Here is a 20,860-nt window from a genome sequence, read left to right as displayed (position 1 = left end):
AAATAATTGAGCGTAAATTCAGTGATTGTACGCTGCCACCAGAGAGCTGTGCTCAAAAGGAGCGTGGGCTGGAGAATCAGTGCTACAGTGACGTAACCCTATCTTTGATCTGCACTCCCTGACGTGCAATCACTGAATTTACCTTTCAATACCTGCCCATACAGGAAAATATGAGCTATTCTAAAGATTTATATAGGCTTTACCGGCTCTCCTGACACACTTCTCATGTTTGTACAATGTTACATATGTGTCTGAAAAACAGAAAAGCTGCAGAGCCTGGCATTAAAAATGTATTGTACGTTCTTAGGAGCTACTCACTTCCCTGATCTGATTAGTATTCCCAAATGGGTGTATGAGCAAACAATTGTTTATGCCAGAAATGATCATTTTTTAATTATTGGGCAGCAGAAGAGAGAGAATGAGGCCTGATGTCTCACTAATTTGACTAGGTTTTGGAAGTTCCAGGATACAAACTGCCAATTAGCAATTTCTCATTGCCTAATGCATGCCTTGACAAACCTAGTTCAATAAATGTTGGATAATTTTGCATTTGAGCTTCTGCTAGCAAGGAATAACACTGACATGGAGAGAATTCCACTGACAGGAAAAGTGAATGTGAAACTTCACCTCTGGCATACATACACACATTCTCGATACAGAGGAGCAGCTGTACCAGGTCTTGTGTTCCTGACATAACCATGGAGGTGTAGCTTAAGAACAATAATATATTGCAATGCTGTTCTTCTCAAGATATTGTAGAATCTTCCTGGATTTTGGCAAGAAGTAAGGCATTCCAATCAAATGCACTTGACCAAAAAAAGCATCTTTGTAGATATTTACAATATTTGCTGCTTTTCACTTGAATGGGATAGCAGCAGTTGTCAGGGATATTTGAAATAGATGAACTTGTGGTAATGGATATTAGGATGTAGGAGTAGCTAGCTCTTCAGATAGGACTTTAAGGCTAAGAAATTCGGATAGTTTGCACCTCCCGTTAGCTCCCCTGGGCGCAAACAACTTTTTGACCAGGCATGCCGCCGCTAACAACTCGTTTAGCAGCGGCGGTAACCCGTAGCGCCTCACTTTGCTGCGCCGGCGATGATGATGTCATCACCGTGCGCAGTGCCCCTGACCCTAAGTTGAGTATCGCCCCATGAAGTTGCGCGGGCGATGACAGCAACAGCTTCAGGGGCCGTGAACCGGACAGCCGGCCACTCGCAAGTTAAAGGGGAGGTGTGGGCCTTCAAACAAAAATTATGCCGATTTTGTCCTGCTTTGCAAAGTTGGCGCTTTGAACATGGGTCTGTGCCGCAATAGGTCAGTCCAGCACTCTGCTTGAGTGTCGGGCTGTTGGCACGGCACCTCCGCTCCCCGGTGGTCCAGCGAGGTCCCTTTCATTACTGCAGAGTTTGCAGCTTGGGCCCTTCCCTTTAATTAAGGGAACAGTCCTTCCTAAGCAGCAGCGCTACGCGGTCCAGTGCGCAGCGCTGCGCCCCAATCCTGATGCATCTGCCCCAGAAAGGAAGTGGAGCGGTGTGGTAACCCCAATTTCTTGTGAGATTCGAGACTTCTGCGCCTGGCGAGTGTTACAGACCCCAAATGAGGTGCAAAGGAATTTTTATCCCCGAGAATCAAATTACCTATGCCAATGGAAAAATAGAGCTAACCTTCCATGAACTTGGGCCCCTGCTGAGCACTCAGCCACTCAACAGCACTCTCATTGCTGGGCTGCACGAAACAATCATGTTAATTAGCGGGCAGCAAGAAAGTCACGTGCTGCCTGCATTACTTTTAACGGGCGACAGCGATCCAGCGCCCGTTTTTGGGCCTATTCCAATTTTTAGCCCAATAGATTCTAAGGCCGTAATTTTCCAGGGGGTCAGCGGGCGGATTCGGTGGCGGGTTGGGTGGGAAAGTGTTTTTTTTCCCACAACGGGTCGGGATCCCACCCATCACCACAAGTCATTCCCAACGTCGGGTCTGTCAACGCTGAGCAGACCCGACCGGCAATGGAGGGGACCTAATTAAAATGATTAGTCTCTAGTTGCCAGATGCTTAACAGCCTTTTTTCACTTAACTTTTGTCTTTAACTTCATGACCACCGGATCCCCGCTATGCGCAGACTACGGTTGTCAAGCTGAGGCGGGAGTTCAGAGGTCACTGCCTCAGCTGATTATTTAATAGTTCAAATGTATAGTAAAAGCTCCCACCTGACTGATATTCACTTTCCTCAGGTAGAAGCTTTTTCTCAGTCCATTTCTGGCACCGATTCTGCAGGCTTTCTACTTTCCACTCTCCAACCTCTCACAACTCATTGGAAGAACTCTCTCACCATTGTCAGAATGCTTCTGTCATCTCTACTTCATCTGCCATCTATTCCATCAACATGGGTGCCCTTTATACTCTCTTGCCTTGGTCCTCAGAATCCCACCACAATCAGCCTCAACACCAGCATCACCAGACATACCAGCAGCATCAACAACAATACCAACCTTCTCTGCAATCAACTGATGCTGCACAGGACACAGGGCATCAGCACACAACCACATTGCTGCCCAGGAGGCCAGAGATGGCCTCACCATAGCCAGATTTACTTCACTTGACGTTGTACACCTTGGCTGCCACATGATGTGTCAGGTTGGCACCACTCCACACCAACACCATAAAGCATCCCCACAATGCCCAAGTCATTCCTTTCACACTCATCACCATTGCGGGGGGTACCGTTATGTTTCATCATTCACTGTAACTTACTAAGCCACTGCCAAAGGTGCACACAAATCTGTCCAAGAACGCAGTGTTGAAAATAAAGGTTTCAATGTTTGACAACACATTAACAGAAACCTTATATGAACATTGTGTCTACCCTTGTGTGTTGTTAGTTGGTATGATTGCACTAGGATGAGGGTGAGTGTGAGGGATGGCTAGTGAGTTGGGGATGTGATAATGTAGATAGAGAGGGATGGGTGGAGGTCCAAGGTAAGTTGGTGTGAGTAAGGATGTGCAGGATTAGGATAGGGAATGCAGAGTGATAAGGCTGTGATGAGAGGCACAGCAGGATGAGGTTGACTGTGGTCTTGTACTAAAGTTTTGTGATCTCCTGAGATATCTGAAATGTTTGCGGCACTGCACCCAGGTTCTCCTCACCACATCCCTGCTTGTGCCTTCCTCTGCAATGTGCAACTAGGCTGTGTTGATCTTCTGGGGAGGTTACTTCTGCCCACGGAAAGTGAAGAGGGCCTCCTTGCGTGCTGTGACTCCCTCCATAAGCATATGGAGGGTGTCATGGGAGAGCCTGGGTGCAGCCATGTGCCTTTGTGCAGTGACTGCCAGTGTTTGCAGCACCTCAATGCTCTAGAACACTGACAGCACAAATGTCAAAATAAACTTGGATATGGTGCCTTTAAGCAAACTGGCTGATGACGCCTCATCAAATGATGTCACCAGACCCGTTTCCTCTAATTCGAGAAACACGCTGGGTGGGCTTAACAAGCCCAATCAAGGAAAATTAATTTCACAGAGCGGAATGAAGCCATCAGCAGGGTTAAGACCCGCCACCGACATTGTCCACCACGGACCCATCTGTAGTGGGGAAACTGCTTGAAACTATCATTAAGGAAGAAATAGCAGGACATCTAGATAGGAATAGTGCAATCAAGCAGACGCAGCATGGATTCATGAAGGGGAAATCATGTTTAAGTAATTTACTGGAATTCTTTGAGGATATAACGAGCATGGTGGATAGAGGTGTAGCGATGGATGTGGTGTATTTAGATTTTCAAAAGGCATTCGATAAGGTGCCACACAAAAGGTTACTGCAGAAGATAAATATACGCGGAGTCAGTGGAAATGTATTAGCATGGATAGAGAATTGGCTGGCTAACAGAAAGCAGAGAGTCGGGATAAATGGGTCCTTTTCGGGTTGGAAATCGGTGGTTAGTGGTGTGCCACAGGGATCGGTGCTAGAACCACAACTGTTTACAATATACATAGATGACCTGGAAGAGGGGACAGAGTGTAGTGTAACAAAATTTGCAGATGACACAAAGATTAGTGGGAAAGCGGGTTGTGTAGAGGACACAGAGAGGCTGCAAAGAGATTTAGATAGGTTAATTTTGAATGGGCGAAGGTTTGGCAGATGGAATACAATGTCGGAAAGTGTGAGGTCATCCACCTTGGGAAAAAAAACAGTAAAAGGGAATATTATTTGAATGGGGAGAAATTACAACATGCAGCGATGCAGAGGGACCTGGCGGTCCTTGTGCATGAATCCCAAAAAGTTAGTTTGAAGGTGTAATCAGGAAGGCGAATGGAATGTTGGCCTTCATTGCGAGAGGGATGGAGTAGAAAAGCAGAGAGGTCCTTCTGCAACTGTATAGGGTATTGGTGAGGCCGCATCTGGAGTACTACGTGCAGTTTTGGTGACCTTACTTAAGGAAGGATATACTAGCTTTGGAGGGGGTACAGAGACGATTCACTAGGCTGATTCCGGAGATGAGGGGGTTACCTTATGATGATAGATTGAGTAGATTGGGTCTTTACTCGTTGGAGTTCAGAAGGATGAGGGGTGATCTTATAGAAACATTTAAAATAATGAAAGGGATAGACAAGATAGAGGCAGAGAGGTTGTTTCCACTGGTCGTGGAGACTAGAACTAGGGGGCACAGCCTCAAAATACGGGGGAGCCAATTTAAAACCGAGTTGAGAAGGAATTTCTTCTCCCAGAGGGTTGTGAATCTGTGGAATTCTCTGCCCAAGGAAGCAGTTGAGGCTAGCTCATTGAATGTATTCAAATCACAGATAGACAGATTTTTAACCAATAAGGGAATTAAGGGTTATGGGGAGCGGGCAGGTAAGTGGAGCTGAGTCCACGGCCAGATCAGCCATGATCTTGTTGAATGGCGAAGCAGGCTCGAGGGACTAGATGGCCCACTCCTGTTCCTAATTCTTATGTTCTTATGTCAGCAAAATCCTGGCCTAAATCTTGCTCATGCGAGGTTGCTATTCCAGGCTAGAAAAACAAGGAAAATCCACCACCATCCATGCCATGGACCTACTGACAGAGATCATATTCAAGCATACAGCCTGCTTCCATCAACTTAAAACAGCAATCAGCAGATTATGTAATTTTAGCATAAAAAATAATGCTGCAGCGAACCTACAATGTAATTATTACACAACTGCTTTTAACATGAAGGAACATTTGCTTTCTTAAAAGTAGTGTAGCAGCATTCACAGAACCATATTTGCTCAGCCCAAAATGTCTTCCCAATCCCCAGTCCATTCTGATATATACATAAGAACATAAGAATTAGGAGCAGGAGTAGACCATATGACCCTTTGAGCCTGCTCTGCCATTCAATAAGATAATGGCTGACCTTCGACATCAACTCCACTTTCCCACCTGATTTCCATATCCCTTGATTCCACAAGAGTCCAAAAATCTATCTATCTCAGCCTTGAATATACTCAATGACTCAGCCCTTTGGGGTAGAGAATTCCAAAGAGGCACAACCCTCTGAGTGAAGACATTCCTCCTCATCGCAGTCTTAAATGGCCGACCCCTTATCCTAAGACGACGCCCCCTAGTTCCAGCCAGGGGAAACAACCTCTCAGCATCTACCCTATCAATCCCCCTCAGAATCTTAATGTTTTAATGAGATCACCTCTCATTCTTCTAAATTCCAGAGAGTATACGTCCAATGTACTCAATCTCTCCTCATAGGTCAGTCCTCTCATCCCAGGGATCAATCTAGTGAACGTTCGTTGCACTGCCTCTAAGGCACATATGTCCTTTCTCAGACCAAAACTGCACAGTACTCCAGGTGTGGTCTCACCAAAGCCCTGTACAATTGTAGTAAGACATCCTTATCTAAGGAAGGATATACTTGCCTTGGAGGTGGTGCAATGGATGTTCACTAGATTGATTCCTGGGATGAGAAGGCTGTCTTATGATGAGAGATTATGTAGAATGGGCCTATATGGAGTTTAAAAGAATGAAAGGTGATCTCATTGAAACATACAAGATTCTGAAGGAGATTGACAGGGTAGATGCAGAAAGGTTGCTTCCCCTGGCTGGCGTGTCCAGAAGGAGGTGAGGTAGCTATGTTAAGGATGAGATCAGTGCAGCAGTGAGAAATTATATTACATAGAAACATAGAAAATAGGAGCAGTAGCAGGCCATTTGGTCCTTCGAGCCTGCACTGCCATTCAATATGATCATGGCTGATCCTCTATCTCAACACCATATTCCCGCTTTTTCCCTCAACTCCTTGATGTATTTTGTGTCTAGAAATCTATCTATCTCCTTCTTAAATATATTTAGTAACTTGACCTCCACAGTCTTCTGAGGTAGAGAATGCTACAGGTTCATTACCCGTTGAGTGAAAACATTTCTCCACATCTTGGTCCTAAATTTCCTACCCCGTATCCTGAGACTGTGACCCCTTGTTCTAGGCTTTCCAGCCAGGAGAAACATCCTCCCTGCATCCAGTCTGTCCAACCCCACCAGAATTTTATATGTTTCAATGAGATCCCCTCTCATTCTTCTAAACTCTAGTGAATACAGGCCTAGCCGACCCAATCTCTCTTCATATGACAGTCCTGACATCTCAGGAATCAGTCTGGTGAACCTTCGCTGCACTTCCTCTATGGCAAGTATATCCTTTTTTAGGTAAGGAGACTAAAACTGCACACAATACTCCAGGTGTGGTCTCACCAAGGCCCTGTATAACTGTGGTAAGACATCCTTGCTCCTGGACTCAAATCCTCTTGCAATGAAGGCCAACATACCATTTGCCTTTTTAACTGCTTGCTGCTTGTTTTCAATGACTGGTGTACAAGGACACTCAGGTCCCTCTGTACATTGACATTTCCCAAGCCATCACCATTTAAATAATACCTAGTTTTGTGTCATCAGCAAACTTGGAAATATTACATTTGGTTCCCTCATCCAAATCATTTATATATATTGTGAATAGCTGGGGCCCAAGTACTGATCCCTGTGGTACCCCATTAGTCACTGTCCGCCACCCCGAAAAAGACCTGTTTATTCCTACTCTCTGTTTCCTGTCAATTAACCAAATTTTCAATCCATGCCAGTACATTACCCCCAATCCTATGTGCTTTAATTTTGCACCTCTTATGTGGGACTTTATCAAAGGCCTTCTGAAAATCCAAATACACTACATCCACTGGTTCTCCATTATCTATTCTATCAGTTACATCTTCAAAAAACTCCAGTAGGTCTGTCAAACATAATTTTCCTTTCATAAATCCATACTGACTTTCTCTAATCCCATTGATATTATCTAAGTGTCCTGTTATCACATCCTTTATAATAGACTCTAGCATTGGCTCAGAAGATCTAGAGTCAATTTGGGTGTAGATAAGAAATAATAAGGGGAAAAAGTCACTGGTAGGTGTAGTCTATAGGCCCACTAATAGTTGCTATACTGTTGGACGGAGTATAAATCAAGAGATAATGGAGGTTTGTAAGAAAGGTACGGCAATAATCATGGGCAATTTACATTTTTATATTGATTGGACGAATCAAATTGGCCAAGGTAGCCTTGAGGAAGAGTTCATAGAGTGTATCCTGGATGGTTTCCTTGAACAGTACATTACGGAACCAACCAGGGAGCAGGCTATCCTGGATCTGGTGCTGTGTAATGAGACAGGATTAATAAATGATCTCATAGTAAAGGATCCTCTAGGAAAGAGTGATCATAGCATGGTTGTGTCCTGATCTTAAATAAAGGTGATTACAAAGGTATGAAGGCAGAGTTGGCTAAAGTGGATTGGGAAAATAAATTAAAGTGTAAGATGGTTGATAAGCAGTGGCAGTCATTTAAGGAGATATTTCATAACTTTCAACAAAAATATATTCCAGTGAGAAGGAAAGACTTTAAGAGAAGAGAATACCATCCATGGCTAACTAAGGAAGTAAAGGATGGTATCAAACTGAAAAAAATGGCATACGAAGTGGCCAAGATTAGAGGGAGGACAGAGGATTGGGAAATTTTTTAAAACCAGCAGAGGATGACTGAAAAAGTAATAAAGAAAGGGAAGGTAGATTCTGAGAGTAAACTAGCAAGAAATATAAAAACAGATAGCAAGAGCTTCAACAGGTATATAAAAAGGAAGAGATTAGCTAAAGTAAATGATGATCCCTTAGAGGGTGAGACTGGGGAGAGGAACTCATTAAGGATACCGAGGCAGTCAGTTTCCCCCTGCAAAACAGATTCACCGTTTTGAGTACTGTTGAGGGGGATGACTTGTGGATATCTGAACGGAATATATGGAATTAAGGACAGTAAAGTAAACGGGATATATGGAAATGTATAAGCCATGGAAGAATAGCTGGGAGAATGTCAGATTGCAAATAGTGCAACATCAGCATAGCTAACAGTCTGTCTCAAGGTTTCAAGTCACTAATCCTGCCAATAATATATATTTGTAACATGAAATACATCTGCAGAATTGCAAGGTCTCAGTAAATAGTCACACCATTAGATTGAAACATTTGGAGGCAATACTTGAGCTTTCAAGAAGAACATCTCATATAGATTAAACATAGAAACATAGAAAATAGGTGCAGGAGTAGGCCATTCGGCCCTTCTAGCCTGCACCGCCATTCAATGAGTTCATGGCTGAACATTCAACTTCAGTACCCCATTCCTGCTTTCTCGCCATAACCCTTGATCCCCCTAGCAGTAAGGACCTCATCTAACTCCTTTTTGAATATATTTAGTGAATTGGCCTCAACAACTTTCTGTGGTAGAGAATTCCACAGGTTCACCACTCTCTGGGTGAAGAAGTTCCTCCGCATCTCGGTCCTAAATGGCTTACCCCTTATCCTTAGACTGTGACCCCTGGTTCTGGACTTCCCCAACATTGGGAACATTCTTCCTGCATCTAACCTGTCTAACCCCATCAGAATTTTATATGTTTCTATGAGGTCCCCTCTCATTCTTCTGAACTCCAGTGAATACAAGCCCAGTTGATCCAGTCTTTCTTGATAGGTCAGTCCCGCCATCCCGGGAATCAGTCTGGTGAACCTTCGCTGCACTCCCTCAATAGCAAGAATGTCCTTCCTCAGGTTAGGAGACCAAAACTGTACACAATACTCCAGGTGTGGCCTCACCAATGCCCTGTACAACTGTAGCAACACCTCCCTGCCCCTGTACTCAAATCCCCTTGCTATGAAGGCCAACATGCCATTTGCTTTCTTAACCGCCTGCTGCACCTGCATGCCAACCTTCAATGACTGATGTACCATGACACCCAGGTCTCTTTGCACCTCCCCTTTTCCTAATCTGTCACCATTCAGATAATAGTCTGTCTCTCTGTTTTTACCACCAAAGTGGATAACCTCACATTTATCCACATTATACTTCATCTGCCATGCATTTGCCCACTCACCTAACCTATCCAAGTCGCTCTGCAGCCTCACAGCATCCTCCTCGCAGCTCACACTGCCACCCAACTTAGTGTCATCCGCAAATTTGGAGATACTACATTTAATCCCCTCATCTAAATCATTAATGTACAGTGTAAACAGCTGGGGCCCCAGCACAGAACCTTGCGGTACCCCACTAGTCACTGCCTGCCATTCTGAAAAGTACCCATTTACTCCTACTCTTTGCTTCCTGTCTGACAACCAGTTCTCAATCCATGTCAGTACACTACCCCCAATCCCATGTGCTCTAACTTTGCACATCAATCTCTTGTGTGGGACCTTGTCGAACGCCTTCTGAAAGTCCAAATATACCACATCAACTGGTTCTCCCTTATCCACTCTACTGGAAACATCCTCGAAAAATTCCAGAAGATTTGTCAAGCATGATTTCCCTTTCACAAATCCATGCTGACTTGGACCTATCATGTCACCTCTTTCCAAATGCACTGCTATGACATCCTTAATAATTGATTCCATCATTTTACCCACTACCGATGTCAGGCTGACCGGTCTATAATTCCCTGTTTTCTCTCTCCCTCCTTTTTTAAAAAGTGGGGTTACATTGGCTACCCTCCACTCCATAGGAACTGATCCAGAGTCAATGGAATGTTGGAAAATGACTGTCAACGCATCCACTATTTCCAAGGCCACCTCCTTAAGTACTCTGGGATGCAGTCCATCAGGTCCTGGGGATTTATCGGCCTTCAATCCCATCAATTTCCCCAACACAATTTCCCGGCTAATAAGGATTTCCCTCAGTTCCTCCTCCTTACTAGACCCCCCGACCCCTTTTATAACCGGAAGGTTGTTCGTGTCCTCCTTCGTGAATACCGAACCAAAGTACTTGTTCAATTGGTCCGCCATTTCTTTGTTCCCCGTTATGACTTCCCCTGATTCTGACTGCAGGGGACCTACATTTGTCTTTACTAACCTTTTTCTCTTTACATATCTATAGAAACTTTTGCAATCCGTCTTAATGTTCCCTGCAAGCTTCTTCTCATACTCCATTTTCCCTGCCCTAATCAAACCCTTTGTCCTCCTCTGCTGAGTTCTAAATTTCTCCCAGTCCCCAGGTTCGCTGCTATTTCTGGCCAATTTGTATGCCACTTCCTTGGCTTTAATACTATCCCTGATTTCCCTTGATTGACTAATGAGTGGCTGAGTTAGACTGTCAATCCATTTGTATTTTGTTATCTGATTTCAAAACTGTATAACTGTTAACGCTTTACGATGTAACTTCACCTATCCGTAGGGAGTGTGTACGCTCTATCCAGAGAGTATATCTTCTGTCTGATAGGTCTTACTGGCCGGTAATAAAGACTGCTTTGTTCAAAGCACAAGAGGAATTCGACTCAGTAATTTTACTGAACCAGATTGAAGTAAAAGAATCCAGGAATTAACATTTGGTGTCAGAAGTGGGATCTCAACGGACGACTGCCGAAAACTTGCAAATTAAGAGCCAGACTAGCCTTGGACGAGACGAGGGGAAAATGGCCACTGGAGTGAGTATGATTTCAATACTGCTCCAGTTTCCCCCGGTTTCAAAAGTCTGAGGAAAGTTTAGCCACTCGCTGGTTCTCAGGTAGTGTCTGAACGAGATCCAGGACAATCTGGTGAATACCTTTCAAACTTAGAATAGGGATAGAAATAGGGAAATTGCGCGATGACGCAAACCAAGCGGCGACTTGGAAAGGGAAAGATAGTTAGAACTAGATAGGGATAGATGATCAATCATGGATCAAAAAAAAAAAAAATTAATAGGAAAGAAAAGAGACTCTTGTGAATGTCTGTTTAAATGAGAAATGCTTCTGTGACTTTTACTGTAAAAAAAAGCCGGGGAGTTGTGGTTTGTTTTATCTCAAACAGAATGAAAGTTTGTTTTAACCCTTCGTAGTGTTGTCCTGTATGTGGGAAGTTTAAGAGTGTGAACCTTATTGAATTACGTATATTCGGATGATAAGTTGCGGAGCCAGGAAATGCCCAAAGGATAGATTTGTTAAAAAAAGAAAAAATTACATGGTCCCGGTGGTTTAAAAAAAAAGAAAAACTTGTTGAAAGAAAACATTCAGAGGAGGCACAGCAAAACAACTGAGAGGGATTCAAAAGGATTAAAAAAAAAATTAAATAACACGACCTTGAGGCTGGAACAATTGAGATAACGAAAAGCAGTCCACAGCCTACGTGCCAGACTTCTCTCTAGTTATACAAAAAAAAGTAACGTACTAAATAGGTGCTAAAAAAAATTTGTTCTGAGATTTTAAATTATGGAAAAAATTCCACTGCAGTAAAAAAAAAATAAAATCACTCCTGTCCAGTTAAATTAGGGCTTTCATTGACTGATTGGATTTAAACTGCGCAGTAACGCGAAAGGATAGGGAAATTTGGAGACTAAAAGAAATTAATTGAGGCTCATAAGAAATCAAAATTAGAAAATTAGGCTCACAGGGAATAAAATGGGGATTTAAATAGAAGATAGGTGTTCAACTCAGGTACGACGTCGACCTTGTATATCACTTGGCCCGTCTAGGCTCTGATTGAATTTAAAAAAAACCCCCGCAGCAACTCGGAAGGTAGGGCTGAAGCGAACGCGCAGTGACGTAAATGCGCAGTGAAGCGAACGCGCAGTGACGTCAACGCGCAATGACGTAGACGCGCGGTGACGTAAACGCGCAGTGACGCCGACGCGTAGTGACGCAGAGGCGCAGCAACGCGAATCGCGAAAGTCAGTGCTAATGGCAGTAAGTCTGTAAGTTTTAAAGTGTTTAGAGTTTTAAGTAAAGTTTTAAGTATTGAAATCGCGCGGCGACGCGAACCGCGCAGCGACGCGGGTAAGTGTTAGAAGTCTTTGTCTATTTTGTAAATCGCGCGGCGACGTGAACCGCGCGGCGACGCGGGTAAGTGTTAGAAGTCCTTGTTTATCTTTTAAAGTTTAAAGTATCTTAACTCGCGCGGCGACGCGAGCCACGGGTCGACGCGGATTGCGCGGCGACGTGAACTGCGAGGCAACGCGGATTGCGCGGCGACGTGAACTGCGAGGCGACATGGTAGTTTAGTATTGAAATCGCGCGGCGACGCGGGTAAGTGTTAGCATTAGTAAAGTTTGGTTATTTGGAGTTAGTTAAAGTCAGTGTTAGTTCTGTAAAGTCTGTGTCTATTTTTAAGTTTGTTTAAATTGCATGACGACACGAACGCGTAGCGACACAGTAATACGAGGGGCAGTGTGAAAATGGGTAATCAGTTGGATAAAACCACGGATGCGGATAATCCGCTACAAAAGCTATGTGAGGAATTCCCTGAAAGAGCTGAAGACTTTAGAAAATTATCAGGAGCCCTGAACAAATTATTAGGGGATGACCAGTGGCCTCTAAGTGACACTAGAAGCGTAGAGGTAAAAAAAAAGCACAGGGATTAATTTTGAGAAGGGGACGAGGAAAAGGGGATAAAAAAATTTAATTGCAACCTGGCGACATTATTGTCAGAAATTAAAAGATGCATCACTTCTATCGAGTTGGCAAACAAATGCTATTAAATTAGGACTTGCATTGACAGAGGGAACACATGTTAAAACTGTAGACGTCTTAAAAAAAAAGAATGAATGTGCGCACGAGAAACTTGCTAAGAGATCCTCTGGGACCTCTGAGAAAGGTATTGATCAACTACAAGTTAAAATGGCTGGCTTTGTGTTAACCGAGGCTGATGATGAAATTGATGAGTGGCCACTGACTCAGCGCCCAACGCGCCTCCCGCACCCCCTGACCTCTTGCTCCAGTCCTCTTCCCAACACCCTCCACCTAACACTCCGGTAAAAAGAGTTAGGAACAACCACATATCACCAAAGCAACAAACCCAAACTGACTCCTCATCCTCTGATAGCGATTCGGATCCCCAGTTCACAGGCAATATAGCCGAAAGGACCAGATCTCACACTCGAAAGGGCAGAACTATATCTCAACATCACAAACAGTCCCGTAAATCTTCTAGTCAACCTACCAGTCCAAGTTGTGAAAGACATAGCAAACACCCCCGCCGATCGAGACGCAGAACTGTCAAGCAGTCAGACAGCTCTGAAACATCCTCCGGCCTAGAAATGATTTCCAAGATCCCAAAGTCCCGACACCAATTGGAATAAAAATTGCCCCTACCGTCAGCATGGAAAAGGAAGAGGAGGAAGAGGAGGGGGGCAAGGGGGGAGAGGAGGATCTTACACTAACTTCTCCCAGAACAACCCCTTTGGTCAATTGTCCCCCGATTGACTACGCAGCTTGATTGTGCAGGGATCCTCCCCGGACGACGAACCCATTCTGAATGAGTGGCAACCCTTTTTGATAGATACGGGAGCCTTCATGTCTTCTGTACAATCAAAGCTTAAACTCCTTGCTTCTACTGAAACACAGGAACTTTCAGGATTCCTGGGACAAATCTCGACATTCCCGGTGTCAGAACTAGTTAAAGTGGGTTACCAAGAAGAATTGGTAGAACATCGATTTGTCATCACTACCAATCTGGACTGTAACTTGATGGCTAGAGACCTCCTTTGCAAATTCCAGTTGCATTTGGAGTATGGAGATTATTGTAAAACAGGAAACCCTTAAGCGGCAGTATTATACCACTAGAACCCCTCAGTGGTGGTCTCTGGACCTGCCGCAGGCACCCTATCACGTGACCCTAGCATACGATCCCAGTGGAAAGAATCAGGACCTGCAGAACTTTTATCAGGATCACGAAGGGGAAGTGAAGGGAATTCTATTAAGGGCTAGAGTGACTGGACTGGAAAGAGAGGCAGATTTTGTGGAAGTGGATAAGAATCTGTGGAAACAGCCCCTAACAATGGCACCGTATATTGCTCGTGAAGTATTAGCCCCTCACCATGCTAAAGATTTGGGAGTTATGTTACGCAAGGCCATAGATGAGGCTGACCCTACCAGCCGGGATGTGCAAATTGTAAAACATGGCCGAACAGTCCAATTTCATGGGGACCCCGAGAAGGTCTTAACGACTCTACAGCATCATACTGGCTCCGGCATTCCTGACTATGTGGATCCTCATGTGTGGGCAGAGAACCCCTCCCAAGTGGGTTATACTCCCATTGATCCGATTGAGATCTCAGTGCAGGGCAATCCGACAGAACCCACTGAAATCACAGGCAATCCTAAACTGACTTTTTGGCACTATACTGCAATTAATCCGGGCTGTTTTCTTACTGAGCCACCCCAAGATGAGGAAGAACCCAGTCATGATTGTTTATGTTTGTTCACGGAAGTACTTCTATTAATCCAGAAGATACACGAATCTCAGGATACGCCATAGTAAACCAGGAGAATCAGGTCTTGGAATCTGCTGCTTTGAAACCGCCTATTCTGCTCAACAAGCTGAACTATTCGCCCTCACCCAAGCCTGTATCTTGGCCAAAGATCTCAAAGTCAATATCTATACCGACTCTAGGTATGCCTTTGGGGTGGCGCATGATTTCGGACAATTATGGAAAAATAGGGGATTCCTAACCTCACAGGGGAATGAGATATCTCATAAACAGCTAGTATCTGATTTGTTGCAAGCCCTCATGTTCCCCAAACGCATTGCCATTGTACCAAGAGGCCAAACAGGCCTCTCGTGACCAACAGATGGTAGTGCCCAAAATTATGAGTCAGACTAAAAATCCTGCGAAGGATAAGTTAGCCTCGGAAAAACCAATGCCAACCATCCAAGATGTTATAAAAGCACAGGGGGACACTCCTGAAAAAGATAAACTGTTGTGGAAATATTATGCATGTACTTATGACAATGTTTCTAAACTCTGGACCACTCCCGCGGAACAGACTTGCATGTCTGACGAGTTGGCTCTATGGGTTATTGAATGTATGCATTTTGCTATTCATTGTGGAGCAAGGACCACGAGTGACACACTTTTGGCTACTTGGTGGCACCCTAAACTCCAGGCGCTCACCCAGAACATCAGTAGTCGTTGCCTGGTTGGCCAGCAACATAATCCAGGGAAGGGAGTCCCCTGTGATTGGGGTAAAACGCCCCTACCCGAAGGTCCCTTTGAGACATTTCAGTTGGACTACATTGAGTTGCAAAAAGTTCAGTGTTACAGATATGTGTTAGTAATAGTAGATGTGTTTAGCAGATGGATTGAAGCCTACCCTAACCTGGACAATAAGACTCAGACTGTTGTTAAGGTGTTAATGAGGGAAATTGTTCCCAGATATGAGATCTCAGCTAGACTGATGACCACCTATGTTCTTTCTCTGACTCAGGCTCTGCGACTAGTTCACAACCAGGTTCAAGATGCTCACCTCGACCTCCCAGTTTTACCCGAATTGTCCCTCGTGGCACCAGGGAAGTATGGATTCGGAAGGGATTAGAGCCACAATAGGAAGGGTCTTTTTAGGTGTCACTCACTACCCCCACTGCAGCCAAGGTTGAGGGGAAAAGTGCCTGGGTTCACCTGCACCACTGCAAGCTCATCACCATTTAAACAAATTTTGCTGGTTAGTCTAATTCCTGTTTCTGTTCCAGATCTCCTCCTCCCTATAGCTGAACAAGGCAGTTGAAGGAGGATCAGTTTGAACTCTTACCTGTCAGACAGCCAAATACACTGACGGAGACCTGAAGGGAAATGTGAAAACAGAACTCTTTTTATCAGCTAAATAATTGGACTATTTATAAGATGAGACTGTGTCTGTATGCTACTGTCTGCATAATAGTGTTGATATATGACAGTTTTGGTGCACGGGAAGGAAGACAAAGGCGAGAGCTCCATGTAAACACCTTTTTGTATATGTCTTACGTTTATGCGGAAAAAGGGCACTTCACTAGATGCTGGGTGTGTTCACATATCCCTATACATTCCAAAGGGGGAATTCCTTTGCGCACCGTTCCCCTGACCCTAACTGAGACTGTTAGATGGATTCAAAGAAACGATATTGGAACAGGTAGCTAACCGCACTGCTGAGGCTCTGGAGGGCATCACAGCTGAAATGGTAGCGATAAGGACCGTAGCATTACAAAACCGAATGGCCCTCGATTACCTGTTAGCTGAGAAAGGGGGAACGTGTGCCCTGATAGGATCTGAATGTTGCACTTACATTCCTGATAGTTCAGAAAACATAACCCACCTTGCCGATCACATAAGGAGGGAGGTGAAAAAGTTATCCACACCAGCAAAAGAACTTAGCAGGTTTGATTGGTTTCTGGGTGGATCTTGGAGATCCTATCTAATACATGGGGCAATTGTTCTCATCATAATAATTACCTGCTGTTTGATTGTTGGTTGCCTTAACCTCTGCTGTAAAGCAATGACAAGGTTAGCAGACCCTCTTGTGGTCAAGGGTTCCCGGGTTATGATCCAACAAACTAGAGAACTACTCAACAATGCAATACTCATAGAATGATCCTAAATGTTATCATAGAATGATAAAAGGGGGGATGTGGATATCTGAACGGAATATATGGAATTAAGGACAGTAAAGTAAACGGGATATATGAAAATGTATAAGCCATGGAAGAATAGCTGGGAGAATGTCAGATTGCAAATAGTGCAACATCAGCATAGCTAACAGTCTGTCTCAAGGTTTCAAGTCACTAATCCTGCCAATAATATATATTTGTAACATGAAATACATCTGCAGAATTGCAAGGTCTCAGTAAATAGTCACACCATTAGATTGAAACATTTGGAGGCAATACTTGAGCTTTCAAGAAGAACATCTCATATAGATTGACTAATGAGTGGCTGAGTTAGACTGTCAATCCATTTGTATTTTGTTATCTGATTTCAAAACTGTATAACTGTTAACGCTTTACGATGTAACTTCACCTATCCGTAGGGAGTGTGTACGCTCTATCCAGAGAGTATATCTTCTGTCTGATAGGTCTTACTGGCCGGTAATAAAGACTGCTTTGTTCAAAGCACAAGAGGTATTTGACTCAGTAATTTTACTGAACCAGATTGAAGTAAAAGAATCCAGGAATTAACAGACTCATCAGGGGAGGGCAGCAGCAGCCAAGTTCATGGCACCGTGGCTGGCTCTGCTGCACAGGAGGGCAGGAAAAAGAGTGGGAGAGCGATAGTGATAGGGGATTCGACTGTAAGAGGAATAGATAGGCGTTTCTGCAGCCGCAACCGACACTCCAGGATGGTATGTTGCCTCCCTGGTGCAAGGGTCCAGGATGTCTCGGAGCGGGTGCAGGACATTCTGAAAAGGGAGGGTGAACAGGCATTTGTCGTGGTGCACATTGGTACCAACGATATAGGTAAAAAAAGGGATGAGGTCCTACGAGACGAATTTAAGGAGCTAGGAGCTAAATTAAAACGTAGGACCTCAAAAGTAGTAATCTCGGGATTGCTACCAGTGCCACGTGCTAGTCAGAGTAGGAATCGCAGGATAGCTCAGATGAATACATGGCTTGAGCAGTGCTGCAGCAGGGAGGGATTCAAATTCCTGGGGAATTGGAACCGGTTCTAGGGGAGGTGGGACCAGTACAACCGGACGGTCTGCACCTTGGCAGGACCAGAACCAATGTCCCAGGGGGAGTGTTTGCTAGTGCTGTTGAGGAGGGGTTAAACTAATATGGCAGGAGGATGGGAACAAATGCAGGGAGACAGGGAAACAAAAAGGAGACAAAAGCAAAAGACAGAAAGGAAATGAGTAAAAGTGGAGGGCAGAGAAACCCAAGGCAAAAAACAAAAAGGGCCACTGAATATAAAGGGGCTGCAGGAGGGGTCAAAACTAAAAATCATGGTTTAAAACTAGTATTAAAACACTCTACCTAAACGCACGCAGCATTCGAAATAAAGTAAATGAGTTGACGGCACAAATCATTACAAATGGGTATGACTTGGTGGCCATTACTGAAACGTGGTTGCAGGGAGGCCAAGACTGGGAATTAAACATACAGGGGTATCTGACAATTCGGAAAGATAGACAAGAAGGGAAAGGAGGTGGGGTAGCTCTGTTAAGAAAGGATGATATCAGGGCAGTTGTGAGAGACGATATTGGCTCTAATGAACAAAATGTTGAATCATCATTGTGGGTGGAGATTAGAGATAGTAAGGGGAAAAAGTCACTGGTGGGCGTAGTTTATAGGCCCCCAAATAATAACTTCACGGTGGGGCGGGCAATAATCAAGGGAATAATGTAGGCATGTGAAAAAGGAACGGCAGTAATCATGGGGGATTTTAACCTACATATCGATTGGTCAAATCAAATCGCACGGGTCGCCTGGAGGAGGAATTCATAGAATGCATACGGGACTGTTTTTTAGAACAGTATGTTACAGAACCTACAAGGGAGCAAGCTATCTTAGATCTGGTCCTGTGTAATGAGACAGGAATAATAAACGATCTCCGAGTAAAAGATCCTTTCAGAATGAGTGATCACAGTATGGTTGAATTTGTAATGCAGATTGAGGGTGAGGAAGTAGTGTCTCAAATGAGCGTACTATGCTAAAACAAAGGGGACTACAGTGGGATGAGGGCAGAGTTGGCTAAAGTAGACTGGAAACACAGACTAAACGGTGGCACAATTGAGGAACAGTGGAGGACTTTTAAGGAGCTCTTTCATAGTGCTCAACAAAAATATATTCCAATGAAAAAGAAGGGCGGTAAAAGAAGGGATAACCAGCCATGGATAACCAAGGAAATAAAGGAGAGTATCAAATTAAAAACCAATGCGTATAAGGTGGCCAAGGTTAGTGGGAAACGAGAAGATTGGGAAAATTTTAAACGACAGCAAAGAATGACCAAAAAAGCAATAAAGAAAGGAAAGATAGATTACGAAGGTAAACTTGCGTAAAACATAAAAACAGATAGTAAAAGCTTTTACAGATATATAAAACGGAAAAGAGTGACTAAAGTAAATGTTGGTCCCTTAGAAGATGAGAAGGGGGTTTTAATAATGGGAATTGTGGAAATGGCTGAGACCTTAAACAATTATTTTGCTTCGGTCTTCACAGTGGAAGACACAAAAACCATGCCAAAAATTGCTGGTCACAGGAATGTGGGACGGGAGGACCTTGAGACAATCACTATCACTAGGGGGGTAGTGCTGGACAGGCTAATGGGACTCAAGGTAGACAAGTCCCCTGGTCCTGATGAAATACATCCCAGGGTATTAAAAGAGATGGCTGAAGTTATAGCAGATGCATTCGTTATAATCTACCAAAATTCTCTGGACTCTGGAGAGGTACCAGCAGTTTAGAAAGCAGCTAATGTAACGCCTCTGTTTAAAAAAGGGGACAGACAAAAGGCAGGTAACTATAGGCCGGTTAGTTTAACATCTGTAGTGGGGAAAATGCTTGAAACTATCATTAAGGAAGAAATAGCGGGACATCTAGATAGGAATCGTGCAATCAAGCAGACAGAGCATGGATTCATGAAGGGGAATTCATGTTTAACTAATTTACTGGAATTCTTTGAGGATATAACGAGCATGGTGGATAGAGGTGTACCGATGGATGCGGTCTATGTAGATTTTCAAAAGGCATTCGATAAGGTGCCACACAAAAGGTTACTGCAGAAGATAAAGGTACGCGGAGTCAGAGGAAATGTATTAGCATGGATAGAGAATTGGCTGGCGAACAGAAAGCAGAGAGTCGGGATAAATGGGTCCTTTTCGGGTTGGAAATCAGTGGTTAGTGGTGTGCCACAGGGATCGGTGCTGGTACCACAACTGTTTACAATATACATAGATGACCTGGAAGAGGGGACAGAGTGTAGTGTAACAAAATTTGCAGATGACACAAAGATTAGTGGGAAAGCGGGTTGTGTAGAGGACACAGAGAGGCTGCAAAGAGATTTAGATAGGTTAAGCGAATGGGCGAAGGTTTGGCAGATGGAATACAATGTCGGAAAGTGTGAGGTCATCCACCTTGGGAAAAAAAACAGTAAAAGGGAATATTATTTGAATGTGGAGAAATTACAACATGCTGCGGTGCAGAGGGACCTGGGTCCTTGTGCATGAATCCCAAAAAGTTAGTTTGCAGGTGCCGCAGGTAATCAGGAAGGCGAATGGAATGTTGGCCTTCATTGCGAGAGGGATGGAGTACAAAAGCAGGGAGGTCCTGCTGCAACTGTATAGGGTATTGGTGAGGCCGCACCTGGAGTACTGCGTGCAGTTTTGGTGACCTTACTTAAGGAAGGATATACTAGCTTTGGAGGGGGTACAGAGACGATTCACTAGGCTGATTCCGGAGATGAGGGGGTTACCTTATGATGACAGATTGAATAGACTGGGTCTTTACTCACTGGAGTTCAGAAGGATGAGGGGTGATCTTATAGAAACATTTAAAATAATGAAAGGGATAGACAAGATAGAGGCAGAAAGGTTATTTCCACTGGTCGGGGAGACTAGAACTAGGGGGCACAGCCTCAAAATACAGGGGAGCCAATTTAAAACC

At 44.1% G+C, this 20,860-nt stretch overlaps 1 protein-coding gene and 1 long non-coding RNA gene across 2 annotated transcripts in view; one reads left to right on the top strand and one right to left on the bottom strand.

The window, feature by feature from the left end:
• The window catches only part of LOC139274793 (neuronal PAS domain-containing protein 2-like), a 238,266-nt gene that overhangs the window by 112,628 nt on the left and 104,778 nt on the right, over window positions 1-20,860 (bottom strand). The window lies entirely within an intron of this gene.
• Window positions 12,158-17,363, top strand: LOC139275089 (uncharacterized). Its single transcript, XR_011595669.1, has 2 exons — window positions 12,158-12,198; window positions 15,980-17,363. It is a non-coding gene; the product is annotated as an uncharacterized lncRNA (long non-coding RNA).

Source organism: Pristiophorus japonicus, chromosome 10 (assembly GCF_044704955.1).
Source record: "Pristiophorus japonicus isolate sPriJap1 chromosome 10, sPriJap1.hap1, whole genome shotgun sequence".
In the NCBI taxonomy this organism is placed as follows: domain Eukaryota; kingdom Metazoa; phylum Chordata; class Chondrichthyes; family Pristiophoridae; genus Pristiophorus; species Pristiophorus japonicus.
This window is presented reverse-complemented; position numbering and strand designations above follow the sequence as displayed.